Below are 17,070 nucleotides of genomic sequence, written 5' to 3' on the forward strand. Positions count from 1 at the left end.
TTTTGATATAAAGTAAAATGTGATAAGGGAAAGAAGATAATTCCAGATAAAATGTATGAAAATTTTTCAAGAGGGAGAAGTCACTTTAGTTTGGTAGGATTATGGAAAGTTTCATGGGAAAGTACCACCTGAGCTAGGTCTTGATGAAATGAAAAGGGAGTGTATTACAGGTATGGTAACTGGTTTAAGAGAATACATGATAAGATTGACAACACTGAAGAATCCCATTTGACTAGAAGATGAAGGAGAGTGAAATAAAGATGCAAAAGTTAAGTGGGAGCGAGATTGGGGAGGATATCAGGCACCAGGTTAAGGAGTTTCTGTTTGTTTTTTAAAGAACATATTAGTAATGGATTACTATTGTACTATAAGAAACGGTAAGCAGGTGGATTTTAGAAAAACCTGTAGAGACTTACATGAACTGATGCTGAGTGAAGTGAGCAGAACCAGAAGAACATTGTACACAGTAACAGCAACATTGTGTGATGATGAACTATGATAATCTTAGCTCTTCTCTGCTATACAATGTAAGACAATTCCAAATGACTCATGATGGAAAATCCAGAGAAAGAACTGTGGAGTCTGAATGCAGATTGAAGCATACTATTTTCCTATTTTTTTCTTTCTTGTGTTTCTTTCCATTTTATTTTGATTCTTCTTTCACAACATGACTAATGTGGAAATATGTTTAATATGATTGTTCATGTATAGCCTATATCAGATTGCTTGCCATCTTGGGGAGGGCAGAAGAAAGGAAGGGAGAGGAGAAGGGATGGAGGGAGACAAAAATTTGGAACTCAAAATCTTATAAAAGTGAATGTGGAAAACTATCTTTACACTTAATTGGAAAAAATAAAATACTGTTAAGTGAAAAAATAATAAAAAGAAAAAATTTAGAAAGAAACAATAAAACAGAATGAAAAGAAAAAAGAACATATTAAACTGGTAATTCTTTATTGCTTTACCTAGATTATTTTTGATTAAGAAAACTTAAAAAAGGTTAAGAACTGCCATAAGCTAACAGCAGGCAGTGGTATCTTTCATTTTTCCAGAGTTGGTATGGGAGATAGAACTTTCTGTACATCAGTAACATTTGGTGGAATTAATCATGGAACATTTCAGTCCATGGGTTGTTTCTCTGCCCCCCCCCCCATTTCTTTGTAAACTCCAGCAGCCTCAAAGAAAAATTTGTGGTACTTAGAGTATTTCTTCTTCAGGTGGGTCAGCTGGGAGGAGGTGCTCAGTTTGGCAATCATTTCCCACTATTTTTAGAGAGTAGATGACTCTGGTTGAGAGACTGGATGACAGTTTTCATTGATAACTTCTAGTTTTCATCACTAATTACTGGTAGAAACACTTCCTCTTTTTCCTTTGTTAGGATGGAGGAGTTTCATTTTCTTTTTTTTTTTCAGTGAGGCAATTGGGGTTAAGTGACTTGCCCGAGGTCACACAGCTAGTACGTGTCAAGTGTTTGGTCTGAGGCCGGATTTGAACTCAGGTCCTCCTGACTTCAGGGCTGGTACTCTATCCACTGCGCCACCTAGCTGTCCCAGGAGTTTCATTTTCAATGTGATATTAGGTAATTTGAATGGATGCTCTGCTGGAAAGTTGATTTAGATTCTGAAGGCTCCCATGTCAAAGGCAGGGTTATTCTCATCCTATACTGGTGGATTTCTTCCAGTTCCTTCCTCAGCCTCCTGAAGGGCATCATCTTTGGTCTGATGGTGCTTCTGCCCATAGGAATATATAAAACATATACTCCTGTGAGCAACATGGAGCCACTGAGGATTTTTGATCACTCATTTAGATCTCTTCCTTAGGAAGATTGTTTTGGCAGATGAACTCCCAGCTAAGAGTATTTCCTCCCTCCTAAAATATTCCTTGGACACTTTGCCTGATCTCTTTTTTGCCCCCATAACTCTCTGCCTTATATTATACTCATTAATTCAACAGTATTCATCTAGTACCTACTGTGTATAACATCTGAGGCTTTTCACTAGGCCCTGTGGACACAAAGGTAAAATGAAAACCAGCCCATTCCATAAAGCTTCTTACATTCTAAATCTACAGAGGATGACAACACACACATATATTTGTAAATAAATACAAAATGTATGTAAAGTTATACCAAGTGATTTAAACAGGGAGTACACTTACAGCTGGAGGAATCAGGAAAGACACTCTAGAAAGTGATACTTAGTGCTTATCACAATGCCTGGCATGTAGTAGGCACTTCACAAATGTTTATTGATTGATAAGTGGTGCTTTGAAGGAAGGTAGGGATTTTGTAAGCAGGAGATTAGGAATGTATGCATTTTAGGATAGGAGACACCCTGTACAAAGGCACAGGGGCTGGGGAGAAGGAGGGAAACAGGCATTCATTAACTGCCTACTATGTGTAAGGCACAGTGCTAGGCACTTTATAAATACTATCTTATTTGATCCTCACAACAGCCATGGAAAGGTAGGTGATGTTATCATCTCCATTTTATTCTTAAGGAAACTGAGGCAGACAGATTAAGTAACTTACCCAGGTCACACAGCTAGCCAGTGTCTGAGGCTGGATTTGAATTTAGATCTTTTTGCCTCCAGGTCTAGTGCTCTAATGACTGTATCACCTAGTTTCTTGGAAGATACCGGTAATAACTAGCAGGACAGGTTGAAATATAAAATGCATGGAGGGGAGTTATATTAAGTAAGACTACAAAGGGTAGGAGCATGCCATATTGTTGAAGAGAACACATGGAATCCTTGAGCAAGTCTAGATGTGTTCTCACTATCTCCTTAATTGTCTTGGGTTTCAACTCCTTCCTAATCATCTTTGTTCTATCCTTCCCAATCTAAACATTATTCTATGAAGAAGAGAAAATACAAGCATAATTGGAGTTCAGAAATGCATCTTCACCTTCATCCATTATAAGTCTCTTCTTTCCCAATCAGTGGCCATTCATCCTCCTCTTGCCCTCAGCGTAGCTTAAGACATCCTTTCCATTGTTAGTCTCAATCATACATAAAAAATTGGATTTCTTTGGATCAGGCCTGTGATTTCATAGGCATAAAGAACATCCTTTTCTAATGAAGATTGAAACCTGTTATGCAGCTTAGAATCTTAGAGTTGCCTGGGTCCACCGAGAGGATTTAAATGACTTTTCCAAGGTCACAAAACCAGTATGTGTCAGAGGAAGAACTCTGAACTTAAGTCTAACTGACTCTTAAGACTGGTTCTCTACTTATCACAATCAAATGCAAAAAGGCAGAAATATTAAATGCATCCTTTTCAGATCATAATGCAATAAAAGTTACATTCAATAAAGGGCAGTGGAAAGATAGATAAAAAATTAATTGGAAACTAAAAATCTAATCCTAAAGAATGAATGGGTCAAAGAACAAATCATAGAAACAATCAATAATTTCATTAAAGAGAATGACAACAATGAGACAAGACACCAAAATTTACAGGATGCAACCAAAGCAATAATTAGGAGAAATTTTATTTCTCTAAATCCTTACATCAATAAAATAGAGAAAGAGCAGATCAATGAATTGGGCATGCAACTAAAAAAAATCTAAATAAAAGGAACAAATTAAAGATCCTCAATTAAGCACCAAATTGGAAATCCTGAAAACCAGAGGTGAGATTAATAAAGTTGAAAGTAAGAAAACTATTGAGCCAATAAATAAAACTAGAAGCTAATTTTATGAAAAAATCAATAAGATAGATAAACCATTGTTTAATTTGATTAAAAAAGAAGAAATCTAAATTTACAGCATCAAAAATGAAAAGGGTGAATTCACCACCAATGAAGAGGAAATTAATGCAGTCATTAGGAAATATTTTGCCCAATTATATGCCAATTAAAGGATACGAACAGATAGCTTTCAGATAAAGAAATTAAAACTATCTAAAGCCATATGAAAAAATGCTTGAAACCACTATTAATTAGAGAAATACAAATTAAAACAACTCTGAGGTACTACCTCACACATATCAGATTGGCTAATATGACAGAAAAGGAAAATGATAAATATCAGACAGGATGTGAGAAAATTGGGACACTAGTACACTGTTGGTGGAGTTGTGAATTGATCCAGTCATTCTGGAGAGCAGTTTGGAACTATGCCCAAGGGACAACCAAACTGTGCATCCAGATCTAGTACCACTACTAGATCTGTATCCTAAAGAGATCATCAAAAAAAGGAAAAGAGGGGCAGCTAGGTGGCGCAGTGGATAGAGCACTGGCCCTGAAGTCGGGAGGACCCAAGTTCAAATCCGACCTCAGACCAAACACTTGACACTTACTAGCTGTGTGACCCTGGGCATGTCACTTATCCCTAATTGCCTAAAAATAAAATAAAAAAGGAAAAAAGGAAAAGAATTTAAATGTACAAACATATTTATAACAGCTCTTTTTGTGGTGGCAAAGAATTAGAAATTGAGGGGATGTCCATCAATTGGCTGAATAAGTTGTGGTATATTAATGTAATGAAATGCTACTGTCCTATAAGAAATAACGAACAGGCAGATTTCAGAAAAACCTCGAAAGGCTTACATGAACTAATCCAAAGTGAAGTGAGCAGAACCAGGAAAACATTGTACACAGTAACAGCAACATTGTGTGATGATCACCTATGAGAAACTTAGCTTTTCTCAGCAATACAACGATCCAAGACAATTTCAAAGGACTCATGATGGAAAATATTATTCACATCCAGAGAAAGAACTGATGGAATCTGAATGCAGGTCAAAACATACTATTTTCACTTTTTTTTTGGTATTTTTTTCCTTTTGGTCTGTTTCTTCTCTCACAATGTGACTAATGTGGAATTATGTTTACTTGACTGCACATATATAACCTGTATCAAATTGCTTACCATTTTAAGAAGGGGGAAAGGGAATGGGAAGAGGAGGGAGGGAGGGAGAAAATTTGGAACTCAAAGTTTTGTAAAAATGAATGTTAAAAATTGTCTTTCCGTGTAATTAGAAAAAAAATCAAATACTGTTAAAAAAAACTGAGCTGGAACCTTCTCCATTCTTTGCAGACTTGCTTTCTACATGTGATACCCAGAGCCCTAAAAATGGAGCCCAAGGACTTGGGTTTGAACCCTAGGTCTACTACTTACAACTTATGAATGGGATTATAATACAGGGTTGACAGATTCCCATTTGGAAGTACCTCTAACAAAGGTTGCTGACCATCTTTAATCATGAAATACCTCTACCATATTTCCATGATCTTTCAAAAACCACTGGGAGAGGTATATCAAAATTGAAGGAGGGAAATTTAAAATTTTAATTAAAAATTAAGGGGGAAAAGAGAACAGTTTCTGAAAACTATAGGCAGTGAGCTTGACTTTGATTCCTGGGGAAATCCTTAAAGAGATCATTAAAAAGATGGTTGGCATATATCTAGAAAAGGAAGAGATAATTACAAAGAGTCAGCATGGCTTAATCAAAAATAGGTCATGCCAGACTAACCTTACTTCTTTGAGATAGATAGGTGGTACAGTAGATAGAGCTGTTAATTGTTCACTGTCAACAAGGGAAGAGGTCTCTCCTAGAGTACCCCAGGGAGCCCTGATTTATCCTGTGCTGTTGAACATTTTTATCAATGATGAGGATAAGGCAAAAATAGTATGCTTATCAAATCTCAATATGAAACAAAGCTAGAATTCATAGCCTATAGAGCAAAAGCAGAACAAAGATTGAGCTGAATCAAATAAGATGAAATTCCATAGGGATGAAAGCAATGTTTTGTCTTGGGCTAAAAATAATCAATGTCACAAGTATCAGATAGGAGAAGCATGGATAGACAATGATTGTTCTGAAAAAAAAAAAGGTTTTTAATTTGTTAGTGAACTGCAAGCTCGATATGAGACAGAGACATAGAGAGACAAAGACAGAGAGGCTGAAAGAGTCAGAGAGACAGAGACAGAGAGGGTGCAAGACATAGCTCTGGAGGAGATGTACTCAGGACTAGAGCATAGCACATGGATAATACAATAGATACTGAGAAAAAATGGCTCTATATATGTCTGTATATCTATATATAAACATATGTCTATATATCTATATATAGACATATCTGTGTATATACAGATATGTGTATATGTGTATATATAGATATGTACACATATACATGTATTATACATGTGTATATATACATATATGTATATATATCACACACACACACACACATATATATATACACACACACACACACATGTATATATATATATATGACCTGGGAAAGAATAATATCATGAAATTCTAGGGATCTGAAAGTTTTTAGCCAGGAAGTGGTGGTGAGGAAGAGGGAAAGGTCAGTAGGGACAAATGCTGCCATGATATCAGGAGGGATAACGATTGAGGAGAGCATATTGGATTTCATAATTAAAAGAATTAAAAACCTTGGAGAGAGTACCTGCTGTTGAGTGATGAGATTTGAACCCAGACTGAAAGAGGTTGAGAAGATGGAGGAGAGGGAGTGGAGACAAAGTATATATGTGTATATATGTGTATATATGTGTATATATATATATATATATACACACATATATACACATATACATACATACAGATACATACATATATACACATATATGTATATATATTATACATCACTAAAATAAACAAATACAAATGAATGTGAGTGGGAGGTAAGGGAATGGAAGCAGGGAAAACAATAAAATCTCTTTGAGCGATTCATTTGAAGTGAGTAATTCTTTTTAGAAATCTGGAAGTAAAAGGGACAAGAAATATAGCTTGAGTTGGCAGAGTTAAGTAGGGTTTTTTAAAGGCTAGTCAGCTGGGCATGTTTGTAGACAGTAAGGAAAGATCCAGAAATATGGAGACATTGAAAATGAGAGAGAAAAGGAGGAATAATTGATGGGTCTCCTTGAGGAAACAAGTGAATCAAAGGGATCAAAGGTATAAGCAAAAGTGTTGGTCTTGACAAGAAGAAGGACTCCCTCTCTTTGCAGTAAAGAGTAAAAGGTTGAATTTGGAAGGAGGCCATGTTCTATGAGTGGGGGAACTCATAGCATACACACCCCATGCCTTTTTTTCCTCAGCAAAGTAGGTGACAAAGGTATCTGCATAGATGGATGAGAGTAGGGAAGAATTGAACTCTGCAATGGCTGCAGACCATTGTAAGTTTTAGCAGCACTGTAGACATTGGGTGAGTACCATGGAAGTGGTATGAACTCTTTTATGATAGTTGGACATCTTTGCTTGTAAAATAGAAATTTACCACAAAGTGAGTCACTGGCTCAAAGTCTGAACACATAAGGAATTACCTATCTTTAAGATCTTTTTTTTTTCTCAGACACTAATTTATCTTTATAGAAGAGGATTGCTGCAGTTGTCTTGTTAAAATGTGAATCCATTTATAATTGCTAATTGTCACTAAGAAGTTTTTGTTAGTCTAAAACTACCTATTGTCACTAATAATTAAAAAAGATTAAACAAAGGGCCCTATAAGAAGGGAGAAGTAGAAAATTAATGATGGGGGATTGACTGAAGGAACACACTTCAAGAGAATGTAAGAGATGGGATCCAATGTACAAATAGAGATTACTAACTTCCAAAAACTGTTTAATGATTTATATTTTTTAACAAGAATTATCATCAGGTAGTTTTGGTGATTTTAACCATGGGAGTGATGAGTGGTTTCCAAAATTTTTCTTTCTGAATTAATTTTGACATAATATTTGATTTTCCTGACATCACATATACACTTGTCATACCACAAAGCAGTGTTTTTAGGAGGACTAGACCCAGATTTTGACCAACCTTGCTGTACAGCATTTCTGCAAAAAAGACTATTTATTGTGTGTGTAAGCAAGACCAGGAGATACTTCCTGGTTGGCAGATCTAAACACAGCCCCCAAGTCGGCCACTTTGGCAGGGGCAGTTATGAGTTCTTTGTTTTCAGACAAAGGATGTTCCTTTCACTGTGTAAATAGCATTGTCATGGGCACCTTTGGCTATCACCTTCAAAACGAGATCTTGTTCAATTGTGCGCAAATAAAATAAGCCAAAAAACAAGGTTCTCCATCAGCACCATGAGTAACAGTTGCTTCCAGACCATCACAGTCCTTGAAAGGAAACACCTGGAATGTAGTATTATTATGGTTATTGAACCATCAAGTAATAACTTTTTCTAAAGATGCATCATTCTGAGTCATTCAGCCTGATATATGTATATATATATATATGTATAAGCAGTTCTATGTGTATTATAAATATAAACCTTCATCACATAAGATGAATCTTTTTTGTGTATTTTTTCTTTAATAAATTAAATTAAATGTCTTATTGGATTTTCTCAGCAAGGCAAGGTTTCATCCTCTTAAAATTATTTTCAAAAAACAATAAAAAAGGAAAATCAGAATTATAAATCATGTCAATTTCTTTGAAATAAACATGATATGAATATTCATGATATGAATATTGCAGATTTCCCCTTGTTTTCTGAGTACTTTGTACCAGAATGTCTTTACAAATTGTTTTAAAATACTAACACAACCCCTATCCCCTTTTGTTTTGCTTTTGGTCAATTAATATAGTGAATAGAGACCTTTTGGAGTAAGGGTTAAAGACCAACCTTTGCTACCTAAGTTCTATGTGGACCTGGTCAAGTCCCCTAACCCCTCAGGGGCAGAATGCTTTTAGTTTCTTAAGAGTAGCGATTCCCCCCTTTTTCCTCTCTTTGTATCCTCAGTACTTAATATACTTCCTGGCACATAGTAGGTACTTAATAAATACTATCTGGAATTCTCTACAGTGATGAAATCATAGGTTTGGATCCCTAAAAGGTACAGTGCAAACCCTTTCTTACTTGCAAGAGAAGTTTTCTAGTTTTTCAAGCTACCTGTTGAAAAAAGGTATTCACATTTGTCCTCATTTAGATATCTTTGGGGACAACAGAAAATCCTGGCACTTTACCCAGAGTAGTATAAACAGAGTTTTTCAATGCACCAATTATTCTTGAAGAATTACTCACAACTTGTAGCCTTAGATTCGGGGCATTTGACAAGATGACAATGGACTGGCTGTGTTATACAGAACTCTTCAAGACAGTTTACCAATGGATTTTGACAACTCGGGCTGTTAATTGGTGCCACTTTTCTAAGCTGTCAGTATCTGGAGCTGGGGAGAGAGGAATTCCCAGAGGGGACTAGTATATGGTCCATCAGAGTCATGACACTGTTTAGGGATGACTTGTGCATCAACCACCTTTGATACAGAACTCTGGAGGACTGACAGTCATCACTCATCCCTTACTGAAATAAACTATGACAGTGTTTCTCTGAGATTAGGAGGACCCAATTTTAATAAAAAAAAATCAAACCAAGCCTTTTAGCTGCACACACAGAAAGGAGTAACCTTCTGTGTTTGAGATTCCAAAGAGAGAGCACCTAGGAAGCCACACAACTTACATAAATGGCAAGAGAAGATTTGGGATCACAGGCTCACCATGGCTGTAGCAGAGCCAGTGCTTTGAATCCAAAATCAGGGCCCAATGTCTGATCCTGGAACATCTTATCCATCTCTGCTCTGGTGTCTTTTACCTCTGCCAAACTATGGGGCTAGTCTCACAATCATTAACAACAGCGAGATTCGGATACTTTCTTTTACATTTTTTTCAATGATTCAATTTTTAACAATCCATCTTACATTTGAGGGATATGTATGTATATGTACATTTGTATATAGGCATTTGTATATATGTAGGCAGCAGGGAAAGAGCTAGTAAAATGGAGATATTCACTCTGTTGCATCGATACTTAGACCATGCTCTCTTACCCCAGAGAGGTTCTTTCCTTGAACCTTGGTCATTTCCACTCATAGAAATGCATTAATTCCAATCAAAATAGGGGCAGGGATCCAACACTTTCAATGTCATAAATGAATCTTTAGGCACAAGATAAAGACGTGGAGGTAACAAGTGAAAGTTCCAAAGAGGCAAATTTAGACTAAATATAAGAAAATGTTTCCTAATAATTAGAACTGTGACAAAGTACAATGGGCTGCTTCCAAAAGTAGTTGGTTCCCTCTAATTGGAAGTCTTTAGACAAAGCCTGGATGGCCACTGGCTGGATATGTTGTAAAAAGGGAATTCTTGTTCAAATACTGGTAATATTAAATGGCCTCTAAGGTCCCTTCCATTTCTAAGACTCTGTAATTCTATAACTGGTCAGTACTTAGGATTTTGTTGCTTCCTAGAGTCCCTTTCTAAGGTGCTATGAGAAGAAAGTGTGATTTGAATGCTGAAAAGTTAATTTCAGAAAGTTAAGAAGTTTTGAATTCAAGCAGTATGAGGAGAGCAGTGAGCCATCTTGGATAGGTTAATTACCATTACCAGATTAGCATCATATGCTTAGCATGGGCACAGGTCATGACAAAGTCTAGTGTTAACACAACCCTGAGATGGAGAGGAGTTAGAAAAGATTACAAATTTGGCAGCTTCCCTACAAGGACCTTGGCTCAAGGACATTTCTTATAGGATTGGAAAAATCAGAGACATGATGTCTTATCTACGGCCACCAAATGACCCAGGTATGTAAAGTTTTGAACAGGTCCAAATGACTCCTGCCAGGCTATTGTGACAGAGGTCAAAATAGCCTTAGCAAGAAGGATGTGTAAATATGAACAATGAAGCATGCTCTCCTCAAACACAGTTTCTTCATTGTTTATGGGAGATCTGCCAGATTGAAGGGCAAAAATTGGATATTTTGTGCCTGTTGTTGGCAGATCCATTTAAGGATGTCCAATAGCCCTTGAATAGCTGCAAAGTTTATGTTTTTTCCGAAAAGCCTATTGGCATGGCCCAAAAACAGAGGTCCAAAATCTTTTTCTGACTGCTATTTGCCATGCCTTAAAATAAAGTGATGGCAAAATGGAACCTGATAAAACTAATGTTCAATAGAATCAATAGTGGTTAAACTCCATAGCAATCTAATGTTTCTCCAGGCCTTTCTGGTGGTGTGGAAGAAAAGAGAGTGTTGTAGTCATAGGATAATAGAATTAAAGTTGCAAAAGACCTTAGAGATAATCTATTCTAATGCTCTTGTTTTACAGTTGAGGAAACTGAGGACAGGAAGTTGTTACTTTTTCAAGGGTACACAAGTAGGAAATGGCAAGGGTGGGATTTGAACCCAGATACTTGGACTCCATCATCAGCAGATGTTCCACAAATCACCATCTTTCATAATACATTGCTCCTTTCTGCTACAATCAAGTCATGAGTGAAACATATTCAGGGTTGGGACACAAGGGAGGGTAATGTGGCCTGTGAAGGGTAGTAACACTGGATACATTGATGAATGATAGTCTATAATGAACTGGCCCCAGCCTACTTTTCCAGGGCTGTTTCATATTATTCACCTTTATACATTCAATGTCCTAATAGTAAGTCCTACTTACTATTTTCTGAACTTGAGATCTTGTCTCCCATTTCTATGTCTTTGTTTAGTTTTTCCCCTTTGCCTAGAATGCACCTCCTCATCTTTGATCCTTAAAATCTTGAGCTTTCTTTGAGGTACAACTCATTAGGGCTTTTCCTGATTGCCTTAGGTGTTAGTATTTTCTCCCTTTCCCCCAAATTATCATGTACTTCTTCATCTGCTTATATCTAATATTTCCATGATAGAATGTAAACTCCTTGGGGGCAAGAACTATCAGTTTTTATCTCTATATCAACAGTGCCTAGCATAGTGCCTTGAACACACTAAGCCCTTAAAATGCTCACTGGCTTATATTATTAGATGGAAAATACTAACCATGTTCTTCCTTCTATGTCCACCTCCATGGACATGATCATTCAATTCCTATGCTGTCTTGAAGGGCAGAGTATCAGAACCTCCATCCAACCAGGTCCATGACATACTAGCTTTAGTTTATGTCAATATTCTAAAATTGCAATTTGGCATAAGAGGAGAAACTTCTTCCTTCTCTCTCTCTTCAAAAATATTATTTTCTGACTGAGCTGTGAGTCAGTTTTAATTTGGTTGGCATAACAGCCATATCACAGCCAATAAGGCTTATGTGAGCTGTGATTATTGCTAAATGAAAAGGTTATTATGCTGTCTCTAGCTGGCCTAATGCTTGTTAAGTGCTCAGCCAGCCATTGACAAGGGGTCCCTAGAAACTCTCTAGGATACTAGCTAAGTCTTCACATTCCTCCTTACATTTCAACTGATTCAGGCAGAAGTTTTAGCCTGAAATGCATCATCTAACACTATGGGAATGTCTGTTCAGCAGCACACATGATTGAATCCTTGGATGTTGCCTTCTATCACCCCAACATATTGTATGGAATTGCGGCCCAGTGATGCAAAGGACCTCCATGATGGGAACAGGGAATCCTCAAATGCCCTAAAGTATATATGATCCTGATCTGAGAGCTTCTGTATATCTGGTGTTCCTGATAGACTCCACTACTGGTGAGCTCCTTAAGGGTCCAAACAATGCTTAGCATTTGTTGTTGTTGTTCAGTTGTTTTAGTTGTGACCAACTCTTAGTAGCCCCTTGGTTTTGTTTGTTCATTTGTTTGTTTGTTTGTTTTTTTGTTTGTTTTGGCAAAGATACTAGAGTGGCTTGCCATTTCCTTCTCTGGCATCATTTAGTTGGGGAACTGAGGCAAACAGGATTAAGTGACTTGCCCAGGATCACACAACTGGTTAGTATCTGAAGGTAAATTTGAACTCAGGAAGACTCATCTTCCTGACTTCAGGCATAGTAAGCTCCTTAAGCAATGCTTGTTGACTGATCTGTTATTCTTTTAATTTATACCTCATCAACTCATAGGAGGGTAACAACTTGGTAATCTTCAGTATTCCTTTTCAGAGTGGACAATTTACTTGTTCCACAGGAAATGTATGTGGGGACCATAAAGCATATAGATAGCATACTTATCAGTCCTGCATATGACATAGCTGCCCAGAGGGATGATGAATAAGTGTGATGACAGAACTAGAATCCAAAAGATCTTGTCAGCCGAGAATCCCATGAAATAAATTGAATCTAATAAGATTAATATTAATAGGGATAATAGAAAGTTCTATCCTTGAGTTCCCAAAGTCAACTTTACAAGGATAGTAGGGGGAGGAGATTTTAACAGATTGCAAGTTCATTGGGAGTCAACAAAGTGATATGGCAGTGTTCCCTGCCTCCCCCCAAAATACTACTTTAACATTTGGCTTCTTTGAAAGACACAGTGTCTAGAATGAGGGAGATAATAGTCCCATTGCATTTTGCCCTGATTAGAAGACATCTTGAGTGTTGGCAGTTCTGGCAACATTTTAGGAAAGACAATGCTAAGCTAGAGTGTCCAAAAAAAAAAAAAAAGAAGAAGAAGAAGACCAGGATGGTGAGGGGCTTAGAGACCATGCCATGTAAGGGCCAGTGGAAGGAATTTGGGAAAGGGAAAATTATGGCTATTTTTAGTTTTCAAAAAGCAATGCCATTGAAGCAGGATTGAATTTGTTCTACTTAGCCTCAGCATTGATAGGCAAAATCTGCAGAGGGATTTAGGTCTTTGCAAGGGGGAAAACACTTTCCAAGAACTACTCCTATCTAGAAGTTGTGTGAATGTGCTGGTTTAGGTGGGTGTGGTTGCAAACATCTTCAAGTAAAGGCCAGATGATCTTTTGTTTGGGATTCTTGTTCAGCTATAGGTTGAATTGGACAGCCTTGGAGGTATCTTTCAACTTGGAGAGTCTCTGATTCTGTGAAAACTGATGAAGTTGGGGAAAACATGGTAGCATGGAAGGAAAAAAATGACATAAAGAGTTCATGATATTTCTTTTGTTCCTTTGGACAATTTAATTAAATGTTAATGTTTTCCTTTCAAAGATTCTTCCATGCACTGAAAGACTTCTGAAACTTTTTGTGTATTTATCTTCCCACATGCCCCACCCCCTAATACCTAGAAGCTGCTTCATGAAATCACATTGGATTAATTACTGGGCATAAATTGTTAAAACAATGAAAAACAATTTTGTTGGATAACTAAAAGAAATGACTCTTCATCATATTAGTTGAATAAGACAGAAAACATGAAAAACAGTCATTTTTTATAATTGAAAGTTATATAGCTCATTATTTTAAAGAGATTTCTTTTGAAGTTGGGCCTTCAGTTTAATATGGTGGCATGTTCACTTTTTCTTTGCTAATTTTCTTATACTGGAAGATAACTGGTTCCATTAAGGGCACAGGCACATTAAAGGCAGGGCACATTAGGATTACTGATGCTTGATTTCTGCCTGGCTTATGTCCTATACAGAGAGAAATGGTGAGGGCTATAGGCAGGAGAACTGGCTACAGATAGATGGCATCATCATTGCCAAAGCACGTTTTCTATGGAGAAGGAAATAGTGGTACAAAATAAGCCAAGCAGATAAGAACCTGAACCACAAAAGGCAAAATGATAACTTAGTGGAAGTTGTAGGCATTCAGTGACCACAGAAAAACATGTCAAGAAGAAGGAGGAAGAAGAGAAAGGGAAAGCAAAAGGGAAGAGGGCTAGCTAAAGGAAAATGTGGGTTGATGGGGCATAATAACTGTCTCCAAGTGTTGCTTAGAAGAGGGATTAAACTTGCTTTTCTTGTCTCTAGAGGATGGACGAAGGAACAAGGGAGTGGAAGCTGTAAAAAGGTAAATTTATATTTTTATATTAAGAAAATCTTCCTAAAGAATATTCCAAAGTAGAATGGATACTTCGGGAGGTAGTGGCTTCTGCATCATTGGGGATCTTCAATGCTAGATGGTTACTTGTAGGGCAAGTCATAGGGAGTCTTCGAATTTATCAATGTAGGTACTCCCTTGGATGGTCTGGACTTCATCTCATCTACCTCTTCTCCTGTGCAGAAATTGTCTATTTCCTCCCATAAATTTTCTGCAGAGGGAATACATCCCATGTGAGATGCATCTTCATCTAGACCTCTTGTCATAGAATGGACACAAGGGGATCATGCTGACTACTTATTATCTCTCACTTTCACTACATTGTAGGCTCGCATCTTTATCTAGGCAATTCATCAATCAAGAAGTATTTATTAACAGCCTGCTCTGTTCCAGGCATTGTATTCAGCATGCATAAACAAAGAAGGAAACAATCCCTACTTACAATAAGTTTGCATGGTAATGAAGGTGATAACAAGGACATATAATATAAAGTACTTAACTACATATATTTCTTATCTGATGACATCTTTTAAACCATTTCTGCACAAGTCCTTGTTGGTAATAAGTTGTACCTTACTCATGCCTACCATACACCTCTCCATAGCCATGTGTGTAACTTGAATTCCTCAGAGACTCTGTTATTCTTTGACTTCCCTCTATATTCCTTTATGCTAATGAATCTCTTAGTTCAAGAATGAAAGTGACAACCTTTTCATTCCTGACTTTCCCCTTAATAATATATTCTGGAATTTTGTCAGGAGTAGAAGGTGAACTCATTGGTGTCTAATATGAAGACCACTATTTCTCGTTGATGAAAATGAGGCGACTCCCATAATCTCTCTCTCATAACCTCCTGCCTGAAGAACAAAAACTTCCTGGTAAGTTTTTCTGAATCCAGGGATTCCTCCCCCTCTGGTTCATCTTTTTTCCCCCATCTTTCTTTAATGACATTTTTTTCAAGGGAACTGTCCTGTTTAAAAACCTTTAATATCTCTTATGGCATCATAGCTCAAGAATGGAAAGGGGCCCCAGAACCCATCTAGTCAAATACCATTTTACTGATGAGGAAACAGGCCCAGGAAGGTTAAAGATTTGCCCAAGGTCATGCAGATAGTTAACATCAGAGGTAAAATTTGAACCCAAGGTCAAGAGCCACTCATCTTTCCATTGTACCTTATTCAAAATACTCTTGTGTGTTTTCATAAGGAGAAAAGAGACCCCCTGGTTAAAGTGGGCATAATATCATTCTTTTGCAATAGCCTTGCAATGTGATAGCAGGCCACAACCTATTTGGTTGGAGAGGAGAATTTTCCAGGCAGGTATCACAACATGAAAAATGTACTCTACTTCAACTATTGTCCTCAAGAGCACAAAACCCATGTGATCTATTACCAGAAGGAAAAGTCCATCTCTGCCACAGGGAACCACTACTCAAAATTCCAAAGTGGTAAAACTTTCAAAACACACTAATCATTATGCAGTATCTTCTTCCTTTAAATTCTTAAATCTTGCAATGGCTTTTAGTCAAAAGCAATAAAACTCTGACCTATAAAAATATCTTTAAAATGCAGATCCTATTTTTTTATATAGAAGATTAGCTCTCAAGCTCTCCCTCTTTGTATAGTGGTGCCTGAACAAATTAACTGAATTACTTTAGTTAATTCCAGCTCATCAGAAAGCTATGAGATTGGACAAAAGTGGGTTTTGCAGAATAGGATGAAATGTCAAGGAACATCAGAGGGGCCCTCCTTCAAATTGATCTGTGCTGCCTGAGGCAGTATCTTTAATGCTGCTTAAAGAGAACCACTTCAGCCTAGAATATCTCCAACAACTTGAAAGACCTAATCAGATGGCATGTTAAGATCAAACCCTGCTTCTGGGAACCCAGAAGTGTTTTCAGTCCAATGCTTCTGATAAGTTCAAGTTTAAACAGATTTAATTAATGTGATAAAAAAAAAAGATGGTGAGATGGCATGTTGATTTTCCTTCAACATTTTTTTTTCACACAAAATCCTCATTAGGAAACTTGGTTATAGTATCTCCTGTCCATCAGAACTGCAGTGTGAGGGGCACAACACAGACTATAAATATTTAGCTGTTGTTAGAGATACAAAATTGAATAAAATCCTTTAGATAGTGGAAACTGAGGAGGTCAGCACTCTGCACTATGCAAAATGGCTTTCCTTTATTATTGATTATTTAGAATGGTCCTCTTTGCAAAGGACAAATAACAGCCTGTGAGTAGCAGTAGCTGTCCCACTGGGGACCCAACTGGCCAGTTCCAGTTGGGCAGCACAGCACCTTCATGTCTGTCTTCCTTCCTTTCTTCTCCTTCTTCCTTCCTTCCTTCCTTCCTTCCTTCCTTCCTTCCTTCCTTCCTT

General features: G+C 37.2%; 1 protein-coding gene across 2 annotated transcripts in view; it reads right to left on the reverse strand.

Annotated features, from left to right (window-relative positions):
* SPHKAP (SPHK1 interactor, AKAP domain containing) overlaps window positions 1–17,070 on the reverse strand; it is a 173,938-nt gene that overhangs the window by 99,523 nt on the left and 57,345 nt on the right. The window lies entirely within an intron of this gene.

Source organism: Vombatus ursinus, unplaced genomic scaffold (genome assembly GCF_900497805.2).
Source record: "Vombatus ursinus unplaced genomic scaffold, bare-nosed wombat genome assembly UNPS02014810.1, whole genome shotgun sequence".
NCBI classification, from domain to species: domain Eukaryota; kingdom Metazoa; phylum Chordata; class Mammalia; order Diprotodontia; family Vombatidae; genus Vombatus; species Vombatus ursinus.